At 34.2% G+C, this 21887-nt stretch overlaps 1 protein-coding gene across 3 annotated transcripts in view; it reads left to right on the top strand.

Annotated features, from left to right (window-relative positions):
• LOC145291945 (uncharacterized) overlaps positions 1-21887 on the top strand; it is a 1383621-nt gene that overhangs the window by 955895 nt on the left and 405839 nt on the right. Inside the window, exon 1 of one of the 3 annotated variants that reach the window (XM_080137872.1) lies at positions 16871-16895. The exons of the other annotated variants lie outside the window; for them this stretch is intronic. The gene's annotated coding sequence lies outside the window, so the exon portion shown is untranslated. Of the gene's footprint in view, positions 1-16870; positions 16896-21887 lie in introns of those variants that run through there. 3 annotated transcript variants of the gene reach the window in all.

The raw sequence follows: 21887 nt of genomic DNA, 5'->3' as shown, positions 1-21887 counted from the left end.
TAACTTGATTTGAGCCCAAAAAAAATGTAAAGGTGTCATAATAGGGGGTCAAATTAAAAAAAAAATACCGTTTTTTTTCTTTTTTGCTCAACATACACCTCCAAACACCCGGGCAACGCCGGGCACCCATGCTAGTATATATATATATATATATATATATATATATATATATATATATATATATATATATATTAATATAAGCAGTTACATGGTCGTTACACTGGCCATTCCAATGTTTCGGATAAATAGTCGGTTAAAAGCAGAAGTTGTCAGGACTTTTGCTTTTAACGGACCATTTGTCCGAAACATTGGCATGTCTATTGTCGCGACCATGTAAATTTCGTTTATATTCATAAAATTTATCTTGCACTTCTTTTATATAACACCCTTAATAAGCTCGTTAAATTCATTAGTTATCACTCTCGAATACCTCAAATCTGGTGTGTATACAGGGTAGAACGATAAAATTGTCGCCCAACAAAAGACTATTAATTCAATTTCCGTTTAATAAAACCGGTTGTCTTTGTTTTAAATCATCTACTAGTTGCCCAGTTGGTTACAAATCTCGAGAGATACATTTTCTATCATATCTTAAAGTTACACAAGGTTCAATAATCGAGATCGGAGATACGGTGCTGTACAAATCCCGCTTTCTACCGATCCAAGTTATGACAACAAGACCATTGCCAGCATCCTAAAAATACAAATTCTACACTTGGGGGCACAACTCAACGCATCGGGTGACCCACGGTGTTTGTTGAGGTTTCAAGTGAGGACCGCACTATATCACCTCACCTCCTCGGAAGTGACTTGAAAATAAACACTAAAGTGTACTTAGATGTGCTGATGAGTGTGGGGTGATTGTCTAGTGCAATCACGTGGCCGCTGGCAGACCTTGAATGTGGGAGCAAGACTAGGCGCGACCCACAAGTCCAAAGAGACATGGGCTTTGTTTCAGAACCAGTGCTACGACTTTGCACCCTTCTCTCACTGACTCTCCCCCAACCTGAACCTGCTGGATTACTTCATTTGGTCATGCGTCGAGAACATCACTAACATGACGCCCTACAACATCAAAGTTAGCCTCATCATCGCCATCCACCGCGTATTCGCCGAGCTCCCGCGGGCGCTTGTGGAAAAGGCATGCTCCCAGTTCCGGACCCATATGGAGGCAGTGAGAGTAGCCGAAGAAGGCTACATTGAATCGATGTCAACTCTACTTCATAATCAAGTTACCTGAATTGATTTTTGTTAAAAGTTTTAAAATAAGGCTGTAGTGTTGTTTTCTTTAGGGAGGACAACTTTATTTTTCTACCCTATGTATGTATGTATGTATGTATGTATGTATATATATATATATATATATATATTGGTCGCCAACCGAACTTTAACTTCTGTCCATACGACGAAATTTTGTAGCCCTGTGCCTACTTTACGTGGAAGCTGCTCCAACCACCTACAATCCCTTGTACTCCCTTGACGTAAATACCCCCGACTCACTTCACAATCAGCACAATCCCAACCATACACTGCAGAGAACCTTAGGTGCCGGATAGTCGTCTACCCAAATAGTTTCTTCCCTCGAACTGCTTGACTTAGGTATACCTCCCAAGTTCCATGACTATACTGACGTGCAGAAGTTTAAGTGTAATGTAAACTTAAATAGTGTTGCCCAACTCAATACATAGTATTTCTGCAGATTTTGTTCTAAATAGCAGTCCCTTACACTCGAGTAGCACTATGCCTTGTTTGGGGTTCAAAGTAATATATAATTACTAACATTCCGGTGGTGTTGCCCGGTCGTAAAATACGCTGAAATATATTTTTATTGGTCCCCCGACAAAAGGAGGGTGGACCTGTAAATTCATCCTTGCCTGTTTATCCGTTCGTATGTCCGCACTTTTCTCAATAACTTCGCGTTGGAATTTTTTGACATTTTGCACAAACATTAAACATGGTAGGAGTAAGAAAGTAACAGTTCAGATGACTAAAATTGACATTTTGTGGTTTTTAAAAAATAAAAAAAATTGGTGCCTTGGAGGTTTGTAAAAACTTTCTGGAAAGTTTTAACTGATTTTCATATAATTTGTTTTGTCTATACTTCGCGATAACTCTTGGGTGTGCCACTGAGGCTCTTTTTATCGCTAATAAAACACTCCATTTTTGGGACTATTTTATCATATTTGTCCGAAATTTTCTGTGCAGGTCTATTTAGCAGTTTTGCATGGTGCTGAACTCAAATATAAATATGTTAAGGCCTTGGAGACTTTGAGGGCTAAACGGGTGTGGGGTGAAAATGATAGACTTAGTCATTCTTTTTTTTTGCATGGTGTGGAACTTGGATTTACATATGTTAAGGCCTAAAACTGCACCATTTGTTTATTTTCATCAGGATTTTACGTTTCCTGGAGATTTTTAGGGCTAAATTGGAGGGGAAACAAATACTGAACTTAGTCATTTTTATGCCTCCATCACTGTGCACTCACGAGGGACTATGCATGTTTCACTTGTTTATGTAGATTTCGTATTTATTATTACAAAGCCAATTATCTATGGGTTATTATATTGTACCTCATATATATATATATATATATATATATATATATATCGCTGATTTCAAAAGTTTTAAAAAGAAATAGGACTTGTGTGCCAACAACTAGAACGGAAACAAAGAATTGAACTATCTTTGAATCCGACGATTATTGACGGCATAATCGTGCAGGCGTCTTATTTACAGTTAGATGTGTAATATAAGATTCAAGCACGAATAACCGGATGGTCAAGAGTTTAATAATTATTATGATTATATACACGTGTGTGCGCGCGCAGGAATTCAACGTATTATCATTGTAATTTTGAAGACCTACATGATATATAATTATTTCCGTCACCTTCATCTTCTTTGCGATGTCGCAAACTGATTTCAAAACATTGCCAAACAAGCTACGGTGAGACTGAGAAACCTACTGTTCTGATCAGCATGACATCTAGTTGGTCAGGCGAGCTTTTGTGAGGCGAACTAAACCACATGTTTAACCACTTAAGAATCGACAATAACAGTTATCTGCACTGTCCCCGCGGCATGGACAATTCGGCTGATCTCGAAAATCAACAGCTTCGAATACAACACGCATGAATTAGACGCAGCGCTTCCCATGTATTGAGATCAGTTTCCGTTTTGTTTACTGTGTCTGTCAGACTATTCTTGTATCGCTTACGCTGACGCAATCCAACTGGTATCTCGCCACACAGGGTCTGCTTTGAAAGACGTCTACTAAGGTAGCTAATAGCATGACCAAACTATCTGAATCGATACATTATTATCATCGATTTTATGCGTTGCATGTTGGCTTTCTGAAATACTTTCGTGTTTCGAACAGCCTCGCCGGGATATGTATTATCTACAAAAACTGGATTTGGTGAGCTCTACAAGTAAAATCCTCTTTATTTCGAGATATATATATATATATATATATATATATATATATATATATATATATATATAATCCTCCTATAAATCTGGGGGGGTTGTGGATTGATATATTAAAAACCCATTTTTCTATTTATTTTAAAAGAAAATACAACTTTATTATATATGGGTCGTGGAACTACATTCATCTGCAAAATATCTAGCTAATTTGCATATTCTTTTAAAAATTAATTTTAATTCCCTATTAGATTTTTTTTCGGTTTTCTATGTGATAATCTTTAGTTAACTATTACGTGTAATTATATTCATGCAGATATTCTACGTGGTGTATATTTGCGTAAAAAGGTTAAACAAACCTCTCTTTCTTTCTCTCTCTCTCTTATATATATATATATATATATATATATATATATATATATATATATATATATATGCGTATATATTTTTGTATTTTCCCTACCAATCTCCTCTGTTTTTGGTCTACTTTTGGTTCAATATATCGGGAATTCGAACCCATGCGAAACTTTATATTTGGGTTTTAGCTGGAGACAATTGGTATACAAGTGAAATTTAAAAAAAAATTAATTTGCCAGATGAAGGTCGAACTACGGCATTAGGAATATGCATAGGTAACGTAATAGCTATTGATTAATGTTCTAATGTTTAGCATTGCAACAAACGTCTTCATAATTTAGGCATTAACGTCAAAGGAAAACTAAATCACAAATTAAACGTTTTGGTTTCGATTCATGGTGGTGACGAACGAGTAATTTTTTTTTTTAACTTAAAAGTCTCTGCTATATATTGGGTCCAATAAAATAATAAATAATAAATGCTTAATCAAAATATCATATTAAAGCATATTTTACGATCGGGCAATGCCGGACGCCTTGCTTATATATACTTGGTAAAACTGGGAATTAGTAAAAACTTGGAGAGTGCTCAATACTATTGCAGAGCAAATGTGTTTTATTTTTTTATTACCGTTTTATCTGTTTGGCTACATATGTTTCCAATGTTGGATCATGTTTACGATCCGACAGCTTCGTCAGGCCTCGCAGAAGTGGTTGTTTGTCATTGGAAAAAAGAAAAATTAAGAAAACAAAAAGGGGAAAAAGAAAAGGGGAGAGGCGGGTGTTGACAATATTTCAGTTTTAAAGGTTCAAGATACATTCGATTGTATTGTGTACGTAGGGGTAGCAGATTCAGGTAGGCGTGGGTGGAGATATATGGATATAGTGAGGGGGGTGGAGAGAGGATGATAAAGAAGGGGGAAGGGGAGGAGGGGGAAGTTTCAATATTTTGGTTTCAAATTTTAACTGTCTTTTGGTTTTCTCGCAAGGTATATTAAATAGATGGGAGAAGCAGAGCGAGAGGGAAAGGGTTAATGTAGATGCCATTTTTTTTGACACGTACGGTGTTCGTTTAAGGTTTGTCGTTGTACATCGGCTTGTTCCTTGCTGTTTATAATTGGTTTATTTTATATTACATAGGTTAACACACGCGCACATTCGCACATATATACATATGTACACATTTAGGTAACCACATACAGACACACACACACACACATATATATATAGAGAGAAAGTAAATGCAGACATATATGGCTTCATAAGTAGACATACACACACATATACACGATTCTTATACATATATGTACACTCATAAAAGTATATAGGCACAAATACGCATATATATGCACATATATACACAGACCAACTTATATAAGTATATGTGGAGATAAGGTCTTAAGTAAGAATTAGATATACATGCACACATACATACCTACACCTACATATGCATCCACTCTTACACATGTATATGCAATTACATAAATATAGATATAAATGTTAATAAAATTATAAGCACGTAGACACATAGAATCATATACATATATATATATATATATATATATATATATATACAGATATGTCCACCCACGCCTACCTGAATCTGCTACCCCCACACACACAATACAATCGAATGTATCTTGAAACTTCAAAACTGAAATATTGTCAATACCCGCCTCTCCCCCTCCCTTTTCTTCCTTTTTTTCTTAAAAACACTTTTTTTTCCAATGATTAACAACGACTTCTGCAAGGCTTGACGAAGCTGTCGGACCGTAAACATGATCCAACATCGGAAATATGTAGCCAAACAGATAAAACGGTAATAAAAAAATAAAACATATATATATATATATATATATATATATATATATATATATATATATATATGATTACTTCATTTGCTTACATAAATTAATATACCAAAGTATAAATTTATGCGTCAACTTTAAGTATTTTTTCAACAGTGCTCAATACGGAGGTAGATCTAGGTAGTAAGTTATAAAATATATATATGGCAATTAAGCTACACAGAATACTCCGCGTTTCATCCACGTTAGGATTCATCAGGCTTATGCGGAATACTCTTTCTAACTTAATTGCCATATATATTTTATAACTTACTATATATAAACAAGCTGAACGTGTCAAATTTCGTCTGACTGGATCACGAAGCTGATTTCTTAAATCAGCACAAAAACAAAAAACGCCGATGTTTCTATGATTTGTTTCCTTTGATTAGTAAACTTATATCAAAAGAACATAACTTAATTTTAGATACAGGTTTACTTACACCACATAAAATAATACCTATAATAATAAATATATATAATCAAGAAATAAATAAAAACAAGAAACACATTTTTCATTTACGCATCCATTTGAATTCTGACGGCCATATTAATCGCAAAATAAACAAGAATTAAATTTTGAAAGTGTAACAGCTAATGACATAAAAAATTTCACTCACACTATTCCACAACGCTATATACACCTTAAATGCTAACGGCTATGTTCTTCTGAAATAGAATAAAGAACACTTTCCACGGTATAACCATCAGTATATTTTAAAATAGTGTACTGGTATTTTCTCTTCAAATTAAACATCACAAGGAAGTCTTTAAATAAAAACGCAAGGTTGATGGACATATCATCCGGTCTGTTCGTTTTTCATCTTTTCACACACACACACACACACACACACACACTCACATATGGATCCTAATGTTTTGACTGCCATATAAATATAATCTGAGTTTTCAGTTAAATTATTTTATAATAAACCATATTGCTGTTTTCCTCATAGAATATATATATATATATATATATATATATATATATATATATATATATATATATATATATATATATATATAAATGGGTGTATGTATGTTCGCTTTTTGTGTATGTCCGAGAGAGGCATTTCTCAGAGAAGCGATCGGTCGGCTCACTTAAAACTTTTTATATCACGTCTAAATGATAATATCTATGAGTTAACGAATGGGATCGCCTGTCTATTTAATTTGCCCGACTTTCAAAAGATAATTATTCCACATATTCGGATCGCCGCATGTTGGTTTAACTTTTCAGTATAAAAACAGCGAAACCGGATTCGAACCGGATGTAAACGGCACCGTCAACTATTCCACAATAAACGATTTGACCTCATTAAAAACTGGGAAATAGCGTGATGTTTGAGATTCACTTTTTAATCGCTCTTACATTTACTGTCGCTGTAGCGCAGGTGTTAAGGCTTAGCCTACGGGCCTCAAGGCGCCGGGTTCGAGCTGACCTGTCACCAAACCCTCTCCTTTTTTTTCATTTTAAAAATCGCTGTTTTTTTTATCTTTTCTTTAATATTTAGACAGGGTTAAGTTTCCTTTCTGTTCTTCTTTACCCCCCCCCCCCAACGCACACACCTACAAGCGCCCTGGCAACGCCGGGTACCTCTCGCTAGTTATGAAATAAAACTGTTTCGTATAGTGCACACACACACACACACACATATATATGTGTGTGTGTGTGTGTGTGTGTGGAAATATATTTTATTTTTTTATAATATATACCAATCCTTATTTAAGAAGCTCAATGTAATTACATAGCAATATAGTGAATAAATGATAAATTTATATTCAAAAGTTCATGATGTTGACCATCTTATAGTTTATTCCTTTAATTCATTTGACATTTACAATTCTTGACAGTATCTGTTTCGTAGTGCAAAATCAATAACTTAATTATTATATACATTAGTGAATCTATTTTGCCCTTAACTCATAAGAAATAGCAAAAATCAATCCGTCAAAAGGAAATAAATGCGTTTTTACAATTATAAATGTCAACTTAATTAAAGAAATAAACTATAAGATTATAAACATCATGAACTTTTGACTTTTATTTACTATACATATATATTTCTGTTTCCATTGTAATTTTTTTTGTTTGTTTTTGAAATCATATTTTCCGCTATTACTTAAGACCATCGAATGTGTTACGCTGGCTAAATTGTCCACAAGTAAAGAAAACCTTTAACCATTCGAAATAATATTTATTCCTCGACTGCTTGCAAATTGATATTTTTTTTTACAAACCTGGATTACACGCGTTTTCAATTATGACACACATTTTGGAATGTAATTTAAATCTATTTTTCAACAATATAATTCTGAATTCTTATGGAAACATTGTCTATTGTCACAATTTCGTCTTAAAAATACTTAACCTCTTAGTATATTTTCGTTTTTTTTAATCCTCGTCTTTGTATTTACGTTCCCTCATTTTTTCTTTGCACTAAAAAATTTTTGCAATATATGACTAGTTCCCATATAATGTGTAAAGAGGGACAGCGAAACGGTGCAGCTGTCTATTGATTCGACGCCGCCTATACCGTCCCAACTGGAAGCCGCTTGCCGCAGTGACCTTGGAGGGCTCTGACCGCCGAAAGACATCACACAAATCACACACAAAAATCAAAAATAATGATGTTTTAATAAATGCCAGTACCAGCTAATTAAAATATTTCTTTGAAACTCTACGGATTAAGTAGATTTAAGTATATCGCATTTTGGCATTCTGTCGAACAATAAATTCATGTTTTTTGTTGTTTTTATTTACACGGTGGTCACCACTTATCAAGGCCCGGAAGCCACTCAGGGATAAGGGCTATTGCAAGTACATTACGTTAGTGTGGAGATTTGATGAAGTGTTTAGTAAAGGGGGCGGTTCATTAGGAATTTGTAAACGTTGGACCTGAACACATCCAAGTTGTAATCAGGTGGAAAGCAGGCAGACGGAACAGAGTTTCACAGGCGTGTAGTTCTAAGAAAGAAACTTTGTTCATGGAATCCACGTTTAGATTTAGACACAGATAAAAAGTGGGGGAAATTTTTCACAGTGGATTCAGCTAGACGGGTGTTTTTCGTGAAAGATTGGCGAGGGGGGACCAGACATATAATTTATATCAATTAAATTTGTGTTCTCATATAACAAGTTCTATTTCCTATCTTTGTTGTATTGTGCTGTTTTATTCGGTTGGGGTTACTATATTAACATTTATATTCACTTCCAGTTTATAGAAGCTTTTGGCTTATAAACTTAACCTTCACTGCTTGATTTATATATATGATGCGTGTGTGTGTTCAAAATTTGCGATAACCACACAACCTACATCAATTCAGACTTTAGAACAGCCGTCAACAACATCGAACATATGGTTTCTCTTTCGATGAAGGGGCGGAGCAGACTAATATATCAACAAATTTAAGAGTAAAAACACTAATTTTTTTTGTATGAATAAATTGCTTTCACAAAGAATGTCTCAGAAAAGGAAACAAATGATTTCACACATTTTATAAAATAATAATAATAATAAAATAATAATAATATAATAATAATAATAATAATAATAATAATAATAATAATAATAATAATAATAATAATAATAATAATAATAAAATGATAAACTTTATTCGGTTCTGTAAATTTTCAAATTTGTATTAAATTCACAAGTGGCATAAAATACCTTTGTCGTATATAGCGAGTATATATATATACACACACATATATGTATGTATGTATGTATATATATATATATATATATATATATATATATATATATAGCTTAATGCGTGAGAGAAAAGAGAGAGTTCAATTCCACAAGAGGAGACTTATCTGGATAATGCCAAGCTCAACAATTATTATTGGAGCTTATACAATAGGAAAACAAGAATATGAAATGAAGTCACAAAACTATAATTGGTGATAAAGAATGGATCATTTATTGAATAATAGAATACAAGCAAAATTTGGAGGATAGAGAGGACTCTTTATGCCAGAGCATTTCGAAGCCTAATGCTTCTCTACAGAAGAGTAAAGAAGGTGCTAGGTAGCATGCAGGCGATGCGGCGTCTAGCGAAGGGTTCATTAGGGGAGAAAAAGATTAAGAGGAATTATAGAATGTTGGGAGAAGCTTTATTGAATTCTAAATAAAGGAGAAGCTTGTTATATATAGTATGATATATATATATATATATATATATATATATATATATATATATAGCTGAATGTATGTGTGTCTGGTCACGAATAGGCTCCTATATGGTTGACTATTTTAAAAAACTGATTACATATAATGATAGATGTATCGAGACACAGGAATGGGTATGTTTGATCTGGCAGAACAGTGGTTCATTAAAATTATGGGGTCTGCGTTCGCGCCTGGTCTACAAAGTATGAAAATAAAAAAAAATTAAACATAAAAAAGACGTTTACAAGTGTTTTTGATATAGATGTACATAATAATACTTTGATAAGTATGTTTTAACTTAAATAGGGATGGTATAATAAAATTGTGGGGTCTGCGTTCGCGCCTGGTCTCCATAGAATGGAAATAGACACAAACTTTAATAAAGACTTTCATATCTATCTGCGTAAGTATACTTTGATAATTATGTTTCAGTTTGAAGAAATATGATATAATAAAATAAATATTCGTCCTTTTGTGTTGTGAAGATATTTATTTATATTAATTGTCACGAACTGTGTTTAACTGTACTTACACGCACAACGAACTTTAGTGTTCGTTCGCACCTGACCTCTATACAATTGAAATATGTCACAAAATTTAACAAGGTTTTTTAATATAGATCCACAGAATATTGTGGTAAGTGTTTCAGTGTGAACAGGTATGGTATAATATGGGGGTTTATCCATTTTATTTTTACTTTCATCATATTTTGCTTTGGTTTTGATACCCTCAAATTCAAACCAAATTTAAAACCCTTCCTTTTCATAATCTATCATACTTTCATAAATCAGAGTGCATTTTCTATAGGGTGTTTTTGAACCCAGTCAACGACGGGTATTTTTGCTAGTGTATATATATTTATAAAATATATATGGCGATTAAGCTACACTGAATATTTTGCGTTTCATCCAACTATAGGATTCGTCAGGCTTACGCATAAGCCTGACGAATCCTATAGCTGGATGAAACGCAGAATATTCAGTGTAGCTTAATCGCCATATATATTTTATAAATTACTAACTAGCTCTGCCTACGTATTGAGCACTTTGTGAGTAAATACTTAAAGTTTACGCATAAATCTATACTTCCGTATATTAAATTTATGCGAATAAATGAAGTAGTTATATATATATATATATATATATATATATATATATATATATAATTGTTCGGTTTTAAACGTAACGTTACATTCCTCGAGAAAAATGAAGTAGAAACGGAAAGAAACTGAGACATGTGCATGCGAATATTGTTTTTTTTTCTAAACAGTTCACTTGCTATAAGTAAACAAAAATATTTTAACTGATCGAAACCAAAACCCAAAGACAGTCAAGTATGATAACAACTAGGTCAGCTTGACATAATATTTTTTAAAAATTTTCAAACCTAATTCTTAACATAAGTAATCTGTCATGTGAATCATTCACGCATGCGCATTCGTGAAACAGTTGACAAACTGATAAAATTCCGATGACCTTCACATACTTATTCTTTACTTTTGACACCTAACAGCCTTTTTTTCAGATGAAAACTGATTAATTTTTTCACCTGTCTGAATACCCTATATATCAAATTTCTTAGTCTGAAGATCAAACAGTCGTTGAGCATATAGGTTGAGAAGTGTCATCACATATACATATTCTCTGTATGACGTGTCTATGACTGTCTAGCTAAAGTTCGTTGTGCGTGTAAGTACAGTTAAACACTGTTCGTGACAAGTAATATAAATAAATATCTTTACAACACAAAAGGACGAATATTTATTTGGCATTTCAACATCTGACTGCTCGTGAACATTTGGTCCAGCTTTGTCTTGTCTTGACGAAAAAGCCACAATGGAAATTCTCCCCAAGAAAGTACAGAGCTCCAGTTTTGTTTTCGGCAACTTTTTGATTTTCCTTTATGCTGAGTTGCAACGTTGATTCCTAAATTTGATAGGCGTAGGAACCCTCATTTCCTGTGGTACTAAGAGCCATTATGGCCAGTCAGTTCTTCAACTCTGTCACTTTCATTCTCTGAACACCAACTATGTCAAAAAGGACATCTCCCCTTTCTAAATGACATTACTATACGTCACGAAGATGATCACCTGATGGTTTTACATGTCATTATTTCTAAGTTATCAACTATATTGTTATTATAATAGGTTACATTCCTAAATTAATGTAAATGAATATGCATTCATAATATTTTGATTATTCTAAGGCATATTTTTGCTTAAACTTGAATAATCAAAATAATCGACGACCCGCTGTTACATGGAAAAAGATTGTCTTTTTCCGATGTAAATAAGATGAATATTAGATTAGTAAAAATGAGATTAGGATAAGCCTAAAATAGAACTCTGTAGTTAAAGTTTAGAAATGGAATGTTAGAAATTAAGTCTATTGTTAATTCTTTTAGAAATATGAATATTAAATATGTCAGTAAAAGAATGAACAATGCAAATTAAATTATATTGTTTAAAATATGTTAGATTAGAGTTGCGGATTCTTTTGTTTGTCAAAAGTGTGTTGGACAAATATATGTAAAGCCACGTGAAATTGGTTACGTTTAAAAAAAAACACTTCTGACATCATAGACAAAGGACATTACTTCATGTTATGGGTTCGGATTTTAGTCAGTCAGAAGAGAGCCGATCAGTTGGTCAGTTGATCCCTTGGAAGCGAAGGGAGAACATTTAGACTATGTAGATCCAAATTTGAATTCCTGACGTTATCGACCGGCTGATCAGAAATATTATGTTGTAACTGTTGTCTTGTGTCATGCTTCATCACGAACGAAAAGTAATTGTGTTTATCATCTTATAATGAACATTGTGTAACCCTTCGGAGATTATGTATCTCCCCCCCCCGCTATGTGTAAAGAATTGTGTATTATACATCACTCAGTCCGTATTAATATTGTCACAGTCGTCGTCATGATGCAATATATATCAATGTCATTATCATGCTAATATTCGTGTAATAAGAACGGTTATATATGAACAGCCCAAGAAGCATATAAGAACTGGTATGAATTTCTCCCTCATCATCGTTATAGATGTCCCCGTCATCTTCAAATATATACCCCTGCTTTTAAGCACCGCCACCATTCTAACACTTTCTAAATTTTTTAGACGAGGATTGATTACTTGTATTATTTAAATTATTCTACCGTTCTAATCTTTAATATTATTCTGCCAACGTGTCGGCCGACATTTCTCCAGGTTCCTATAGACTCGGAAATTTTGAACGGAACTATTTTATTATTTAACAGGAGTACAATGCTCTTGTTTGTTAGCCATTATCTGATTATATCCTTCCGGCCGCCTAGTCTGAGAATTAAACCTTCAACCTCCCGACCAATGTAACTTAGAAGTCAATTTTACTTCATCAGAATCCTTATATAATAGTGTATCGAGATTAAAAATGATTGCAAAACATTTCCTTTAAGTAGTTATATTGAAAACTTATTTTTTTATTGCATTTTCACCCCCAAACAAGGCACAATGCCACTGTTGTGTAGGGGGCTAATATCAGGGGCAGCAGCTACTGGGGCACTATGTTGGGATTTGGGCAGCAAGATGTCGGTTCACATTACACTTGAACTTCTGCATGTCAGTACAGTTGGGGAAGCAGGAACCTGGAATGGAATTCCAGAGTCTAGCGGTACTGAGGAAGAAACTACTGGAGTAGAAAGATCTTCTACATCTATGCATATCTACTGTATGGGGGTGGGGTTTAGCTGCCTGTCGGGTTTGTCGAGGGTGTCTACGTCGTGGGGTCACAAGTATCTGCAGTTCGTCAGGGCATTCACCATTAAAATACTTGTAGAACAGGCAAGGGGGTGCAACGTTTCGTCGAGGGGACAGAGGCTGAAGCTTAGATTCCAGTTCAGGGCCTATCAGATTGGCGACTCGTTTTTGAACCTTGTCTAGGAGCGAGAGACTAGTAGCAGATGCACCAGCCCAAATGTGACAGCAATACTCCATACATGGGCGAATGGTGGCTCTATAGAGGTACAGGATACTTTTAGGTGTCAGTAGTTTTCTAGCACAGTAGAGAGAGCCTACCTTCTGCGCAGCGGCCCTGGCAATGTTTTCAATATAATTGTTCCAACTCATGTTTCCTGTGAACGTTAGGCCAAGCAGTTTGAAAGATGTACTCTCAGAGAGGGAGTCACTGTTTATGTTTCTGAATATTTTTAAAGACAAGGATTAATAATTCGGATTGGATTCTCTGGACTATTCTTATCTCAAGTGTTATCCGCACAATTTTTCAGTCGATTTGACCTCCAACCTTCTTCATATATATCTTGTCGAACATGGAACTCTGCACGGAACACTTTATTTAATCGATGTGGGCAGCGTGTTCTCGTTTCATCAACCATGGATGGGTGGGAATCTTGAGAAATTCGCAGTTTTATTTTTAGTGTCACCTGCATTAAGGAGTGAACCTTCAACCTCCAGAAGAATCTTTTTTTTTTTTTTTAAATTCAATTTTCACCCAAAACAAGGCACAGTGCCACTTTAAAGCAGGGGGCTACTATCAGGGACTTAATTAGCGGGGTCATTATGAAGGGAGATGAGTAGAAAGATGTTTGTTAAAATTACACTTGAACTTCTGCATATCATTGCAGTTGGGAAAGCAGAATCTCGGAAGGGAGTTCCAAAGACCCGCAGTTCTGGGGAAGAAACTATTGGAGTAAAAGGCTTTGTTGCACCTAGGGATCTCTACTGTAAAGGGATGAGACTTAGTAGCTTGTCGGGTTTGTTGGGGGTAGTTACGTCGGGGAGGTACAAGTGTTTGCAGTTCGTCAGAACATTCACCATTAAAGTATTTGTAGAACAGGTAGAGGGATGCAACATCTCGTCGATGGGACAGAGGCTGAAGCCTAGATGACAGTTCAGGACCTATCAGGTTGGCGACTCTCTTTTGAACCCTGTCCAGGAGCGAGAGACAAGCAGCAGATGCACCAGCCTAGATGTGACAACAGTACTCCATACATGGGCGAATGGTGGCCTTATAGAGGTATAGGATACTGTCAGGCGTAAGTAGTTTTCTAGCACGGTAGAGGGAGCCAACCTTCCTTGCAGCAGCCTTGGCAATGCTCTCAATGTATCTATTCCAGTTCATATTCCCTGTAAACGTTAGGCCGAGGAGTTTAAAAGACGTACTTTCAGGCAATGTGTTCTTGGCCATTGCTATTGGTGGTAGAGAAGGAATCTAATTTGAATTGAAGTTTTCTTAATATTCTAGTTGTTACGTCACGAATTCTTGCATACTAATGTATGGAATAATGCTGTGAAACCTGGCATAGTTATATGGAATAAGTCAGAGAGAGTTGCAACCTTGGTTGAAGTGCGTGTTGCTAATGATGGCGGTCTGAACAGAGCCGAAAGGGAGAAACAGACCAAATATCAACGTCTCATGTATGATATGAAAAGAAGCTTGAATATTAAGGAGATATCAATCATACCAGTTATCATAGGTGCCACAGGGTTTATGAAGAAGAACTTGAAGTCCTACCTAATTAGTATTCCTGGTGAACCAAGTGTAAAAGAGATCCAAACAATTGCACTTAAGGGAACAACGAGGATACTAAAAAGAGCTCTCGGTTGGTTTTAATACAAAGCAGAACAATGTTGGCAGCTGCTTTGGCTGACCCATACCCAGCGTTACAATCTTCAAAGGAAGAAAATTAAAAAGAAATGTATTTATGTCATAATTGATAATTAAAAGAATGTCTCATTCCTATTCTTATATGGAATTTACAAAAAACATATATACATTGGCGCACAGATAAGAAAGGAAAGGCTGGACCTAAAATTGTACAAAACAAGACCTCGCCTAAGGGCCACTTAAATCAAATACTTCAGACTCTGTTAGAATGATCATTCTCGACTTGACATAAAGAATGTAACCAGAATTGACAATTGATATAAAGTAATTATTGAGCCCAGGTTTTACTGTAATTTTAAGACTCCTCGTGCGTATGCAATAATATGTAAAATGTCTAGAAAAATTTATATATGGTTGAATCTCACCTAGGAAAAAATTATTGCTTTCATCAACTTTAATTATTTTCTAATACACAAGCACACACATAGTCACACATATACACGAACATATAACGTACGCACATATATATATATATATATATATATATATATATTATATATTATATATATATATATATATATATATATTATATATTATATATATATATATATATATATATTATATATTATATATATATATATATATATATATTATATATTATATATATATATATATATAATATATATATATTATATATTATATATATATATATATATAATATATATATATATATATTATATATATATATATAATATATATATATATTATATATTATATATATATATATATAATATATATATATATTATATATTATATATATATATATATATATATATAATATATATATATAATATATATATTATATATTATATATACATATATATATATATATATATATATATATATATATATACACACGCACATTCAGAATAACACTGCTATCAAAGACATTCGCTTCGGATTTTACCCTGAAATTTGGATGAGTATTTTTATATCCTTTTCATTAACTTCTCTTACTCTGACATTTAAATATCAAACAACTTTTAATTAATTTTCTCCTCTGAAGAGATGGTAGACATCGAAATCCTATAGGATAAGGAATTATAATATTTCAAATGTATCCTTTGTCTTACATACAATAATAAAATCTTTTGATTTGAAATCCAAACATTTCATGTCCTAAATTTTTAAATTTATTGAATGACTAAAATTATATATATATATATATATATATATATATATATACATACACGCATACACACATATCTATGTTTAGGTAGCATTTTGCCCTTATTCAAATTTCATAAAATAAACTATACGTTTTTTTCTAATGCTGTTTTTAATCGTTTCCAACTTCCAGGAGTGTTGGAAAGTACTCAAAATATGGCGATTACCAGAAGTGAAGACCGTCATTTAGAACAAGTCGAAAAGGATCAAAAGCAGAATGATTACGCCTATTTTATTTAATGATATATAGTGGTTGGCGCGTAAGTCGGTTTTATTATTTAAAAAAAAAAAGCTTGATTGAAACCGAGTGTGCTTTCTTCTTTTATTACATAGTTCAAAGATAGGAATTTTATTATGATTTTTGTAGTAAAAATATCACGAACATCAAAATCAATATATTGAAAAGAAAATGGTAAAAGAAAATGGTAACGTACATATGCTAATCGCGTATATTCGGTATGAAAGGAATCAATTATAAAAGAAAAGCCGCACTGACGATTGAATCTTAAACCCCTAGAAGCGTTAATTTTTATTTTTATTTCGGACTATTAGTCTCATCTTTTATTAGTTGTTGAAAAAAAAAATTAACATAAAAATGCTCATCTCAAAATAAAAAAAATAAAAATAAAAAATTCCAATTAAGGAATAATATATATATATATACCCTAGAAGCGTGTTGTTCACAATTGAATTTTACTCAATATTTTACGAGGTGCCTTCAAAAAGTTGGACTTTTTCTGTATAGGCACTTTTATTGATAGTACACAGATACAACTCTATTCCCCTACTAAGTAATCTCCCCCGGCTGCAATGCAATGTTGTGTGGTTTCAACAACTTCTTAGTTGTTCCATAGAAGTCCTCTTGTGTAAGCGCGTCAATGACCCTTTTCACAACCTTTGTATTTCATTTGTTTCATGAGGACAGCATCTGAGTTTTTTTGTTTTTTTTAGTTTGGAGAATAAACAAAAGGTACGGGGGGGCAAAGTCTGACCTATAGGGAGGGTGAGGAACTGTCGTGATTCCCATCTTGGTCAAATAGTCTGTGACAAGGATGGACACGTAGACTATTGAATGCGTGCAAAGCTTCCGCATCGTCAGTTTCTTGTGAAAAATTGTGTGTACAGTTCCCACACTAACACCAAACTGTGCACTTATTGTCTCTATAGACACACGATGGTTTTTATCCATGAAATTCTTTATTTGGCCAATCAACTCTCGTATTCTGACTTCCTTACTTCTCTCACACCTCTTATCATTCCCGAGTCCCTTTCTTCCTTGAATCTCTTATGCTACTTAAAAACCGATGCTCGATTCATGCATGATAGTTCAAATGTAGTCTGGCGCATTTCACACGTTTCTATAGTATTTTTAGATCTCAAAACAGAATTTTGTTGCATCTCGTTTTTTCTAAATTGTCCTCACGTCCAGATTGCATTTTTGAAATTCACCAGCTGTGACAATCAGACTTTAGTAAAGTGTATTCCAATTCTTGCTGTTCATTTGAACCTGAAATTATGAAACTTTGTCAGCCATCTCATAAGACGTATACCACTAACATACTGAATTCTAAAGAGTCTGCACAATTTTAAATGTCTGTCCAAAAAAGTCTGGTAAATTACTTAAGACACTTCGTAATGCATCTATATTTAAATTATTAATTGAAAATGTCTTATTTCTTTTGTTAAATTGAATACTTAAAACTTTTCTCTTCAACCAAACTTCTGTGTCCGATATGAAATCGAATTAATCGATTACGTAACGATTATAAAGAAAACAATAATCAAGTTTCCGAAGTCGATTGTAATTCAGCGATTCAATCAAACATGAGTAGATTTGAGGAGCTTATCAGAAAAAAGAGATCGCCCTACTCTTGCATATTCCCCATCATATCCTGAAGTAAAATAAAATCCAATTAATCGCATCATGGTTAAAAATCAATGATTTTTATAGAGATGTCTACAACAACAATTAATTTTATATAGTTCTAAAAATCAATTAACCAAACTCTGTTGTCTTCAATGGTTTATTGTGCAAGAATTGATTCTGCCGATAAAAACTTAGCAAAGTATTTGATTTTATTATAGTGTTTGATTATTTAAGCAGAAACATTGAGAGGTGATGCTGGTCTAGAGGTTTACGACACGGACTGAGTGTTCCAAGTTCGAATCCGTTTCGTTCCACAAAAATCATTTTCATTTAGGATTTTGGCTACCTTCACGCGGCCCTGCCCGTAATCGTTGATGTCTTTTAGAAAAAAATCTGACTTGGAAAATATCGAGGGAACCAATGCCAAGAATATAATATTCAGATTCATACGATGTGATGACGATGATGAGCAGAAATATCGTTATTTTAGGATTTTAACGTTTAATTCTTATGACACTTTTGGTTATTAACTTGTTAGGTGAAAGTATAGAATAGTTAAAACAAAGGTCCCCTTCTACATGTTAAGAATAGGTTTCGAAATAATGTTATTATTTCAACACAGTCCGTATTTTACGGTAACAAGTCATGTTTTGTTCTTCTATAATAAAACAATAGAACCATAGCCAATCTTTAGTTCTTCCCTTTATTTAGACATTCGAAACAAGAATTAATAAATCAACGTTTATCGTCTTTAATTAATAAATTCGCCGATGAAAACTTTGCAAAGTATTTGACTTCATTGAAGTCAATGATTTTAGCGTAATGGATAAAGTACTTGATTATTCCAGTTGCAAGTTACACTCTTCATCGCACACACTACGCATTGTAGATTCAATCTCCAGTGTGGGCGACGCTCAAAATTAATATGCGAATTACTTACGAATTTTTTTTTTACATCAGAATCACCACTTATCAAAGCCCAGAGGGCACGTGAAGATATGGGTTAAAGAGTGTACGCTAGTCAATTGGACAATATAGCAATCGATAGTAATGGAAATTTGGGAAATTTGTTAACTTATATGGAACGACTCATCAAAAACTTGTTTACGTTGGACTTAAATACAACCATATTGTAGTCAGCAGGAAAACGGAAGACAATTCCACAGGTGCGCAGTTCTAAGAAAGAAGCTTTGTTCATGGAATCTTCGTTTAGGTTTAGGCACAGATAAAGAGTGGGTGGAATTTACGCAGATACGACTTACGAAACGATTAAATAAAGGGTTAAATCCCAATTTCCATGCAGATTCCAGAGTTTGACAGGATACATTTGTCGGAGATTACATCGGCCGAAACGTTGTGAAAATAATACCCAAGATGAGAACGATAGTCTGAATAATCCAAATAATACGAATAATAAACACTCGTCTCCAAAATTCAGAAACATAATATTCATTGAAAGATTTATTTCAGAGTAACTTTTGATATAAACATAATTTCTTGTTTTTGTCTCAAAAACGTTATCGTTCTGTAGTAAACCTATAAAACCAGCTCCCTGAGACAATAGAAAAAACTTACCTTAAGTGCCTAACATCAGATAAGATTTTGTTGTGCCGATCCAAATTCGATGTTCAATTCAGTAAACTAGGTAAGAAAGGAATTTTCTTTTTAAGCAATAGCCACAACTACATTTTATAAAAAGATTAACAAAATTTCCTTTTTCTGTTGGGGGATAAAATGGTAACCATTTTCTTAGGTTGGACCTATGTTTTCAGTGGCGTCCGTGCGTCCGTTAGTCCGGACGATTGCCAGATAACCGCCCATTAGTTTTTCCTGAAATTTTGCAACAAATTGTATTTCCTGTAATAGATGTGCACAGTAAAAAAAACTTTTGCGAAAATTCCCGTTGCGTTTCCAATGGTTTTAAGCGGTGGAAACTGCCCCAAAATGGCCCAAATGACACGTTTTGCCACATAACTTTTGATCAATCTATTAGATTTTCCTGAAACTTGGTCAAAATGTGGAGGCTATTGATCTAAATAAAAATTTCGTATGGGTGACATTGGCAAAATTCTGGTTCGCATCCCGCTGGAACTTTAAGGGCTTAGAAATGCTTTTTGGAGCTCTTTTGTCATATTAATCAAAACCTTTATGTATGCCTATATAGTGATTTTCGATAGTGCTGATTTCAAATATACATTCCTAAGGCGTGGTACTGCGCCGTTTGTCCATTTTCACTGCGATTCAGCGCTCCCAGGAGCTCAAAAGGGTTCTTAAATGCCCCAAAATTGAAAAAAAATAATAATAATAAAAATGACACTTCACCCCATAACTTTTGTCCCTTTAAGATTTTTCTGACACTTGGCAAAAATATGAGGGCAACGTTGGCCCTTCACACTTCTTACATTCATCATTTCTTCACAATTTTTGTGGCGTCATTTCACATTCAGCACCAGAGGTGGACCACACACGCGCGGCTTGTTTTGTCAGAGCAAAGCAGAATACAAGTCTCCTCAACATTATCTTAACTCTCCAGCTGCGAGTTACAAGGTTTAAGACATGCATGATCAACAGATCGCCAACTTTTGGGAAAACCAACTGCCTTTTCAAATGTCCAACTCCCAACCCTTTCTCACCTTTGTTAATTTATATCAAGTGCTCGACTGAAGTCCAGTTGATGGTTCCCCCTCGCCAAACTATCACAAAAAACACTCGACTAGCTACAACCACTATAAACGACTTTATTGACTCTCTATCTGTGCCTAAATCTAAACGCAGATTGCATGAACAAAGCTTCTTTCCCAGAAATACTCACCTGTGGAACTCTGTTCCGTTGGCCTGCCTCCCAGTTGAATACAACATCGTAGCCTTCAAATCCAATGGTTCTTGTTGAGCTGTCCCTATAAATAACCAAACCTACCCAATTTACCCCATTTACGATTACTACATTACCAACTTATATTCATTAACCTGTATCCTCGAGTTACCTTCGAGCCTTGATAAGTGGTGAGTCCCAAGAAAATAAAACATCTGGAAGAGCCGGCTCTGACGGCCTCCTTTTACAGTCTCTTGACATACTTCCATCTCTGAGCGGAGATCTTGGATGCTCGTCTGTTAGTGGTCGCTATTCGACCACTCAGCAGAAGTCTCGTTCGTTGTTCGATAGCCCTGATGTTACACCAATACTTTTTGCGCGGGCGAATGATGCCTTTGTAAATATGTAATATACTGAGAGATAAAACTTTCTAGCATGGTCAAGGAAGCCCACCTTCTTCACAGCAGTCATAGCAGTGTCTTCCATGTACTCGTACTTTTCCTTCATATACAAATATAATTAGCATTATGGAAGAATACATTTAAATAAATTATAGTAAAGTCAGAGGGGGGG

The sequence above is a fragment of the Euprymna scolopes genome, chromosome 13 (assembly GCF_053919585.1).
Source record: "Euprymna scolopes isolate OS-2025 chromosome 13, ASM5391958v1, whole genome shotgun sequence".
In the NCBI taxonomy this organism is placed as follows: Eukaryota; Metazoa; Mollusca; class Cephalopoda; order Sepiida; family Sepiolidae; genus Euprymna; species Euprymna scolopes.
Note: the sequence above shows the minus strand (reverse complement) of the source record. Positions and strands in the feature narration are given on the sequence as shown.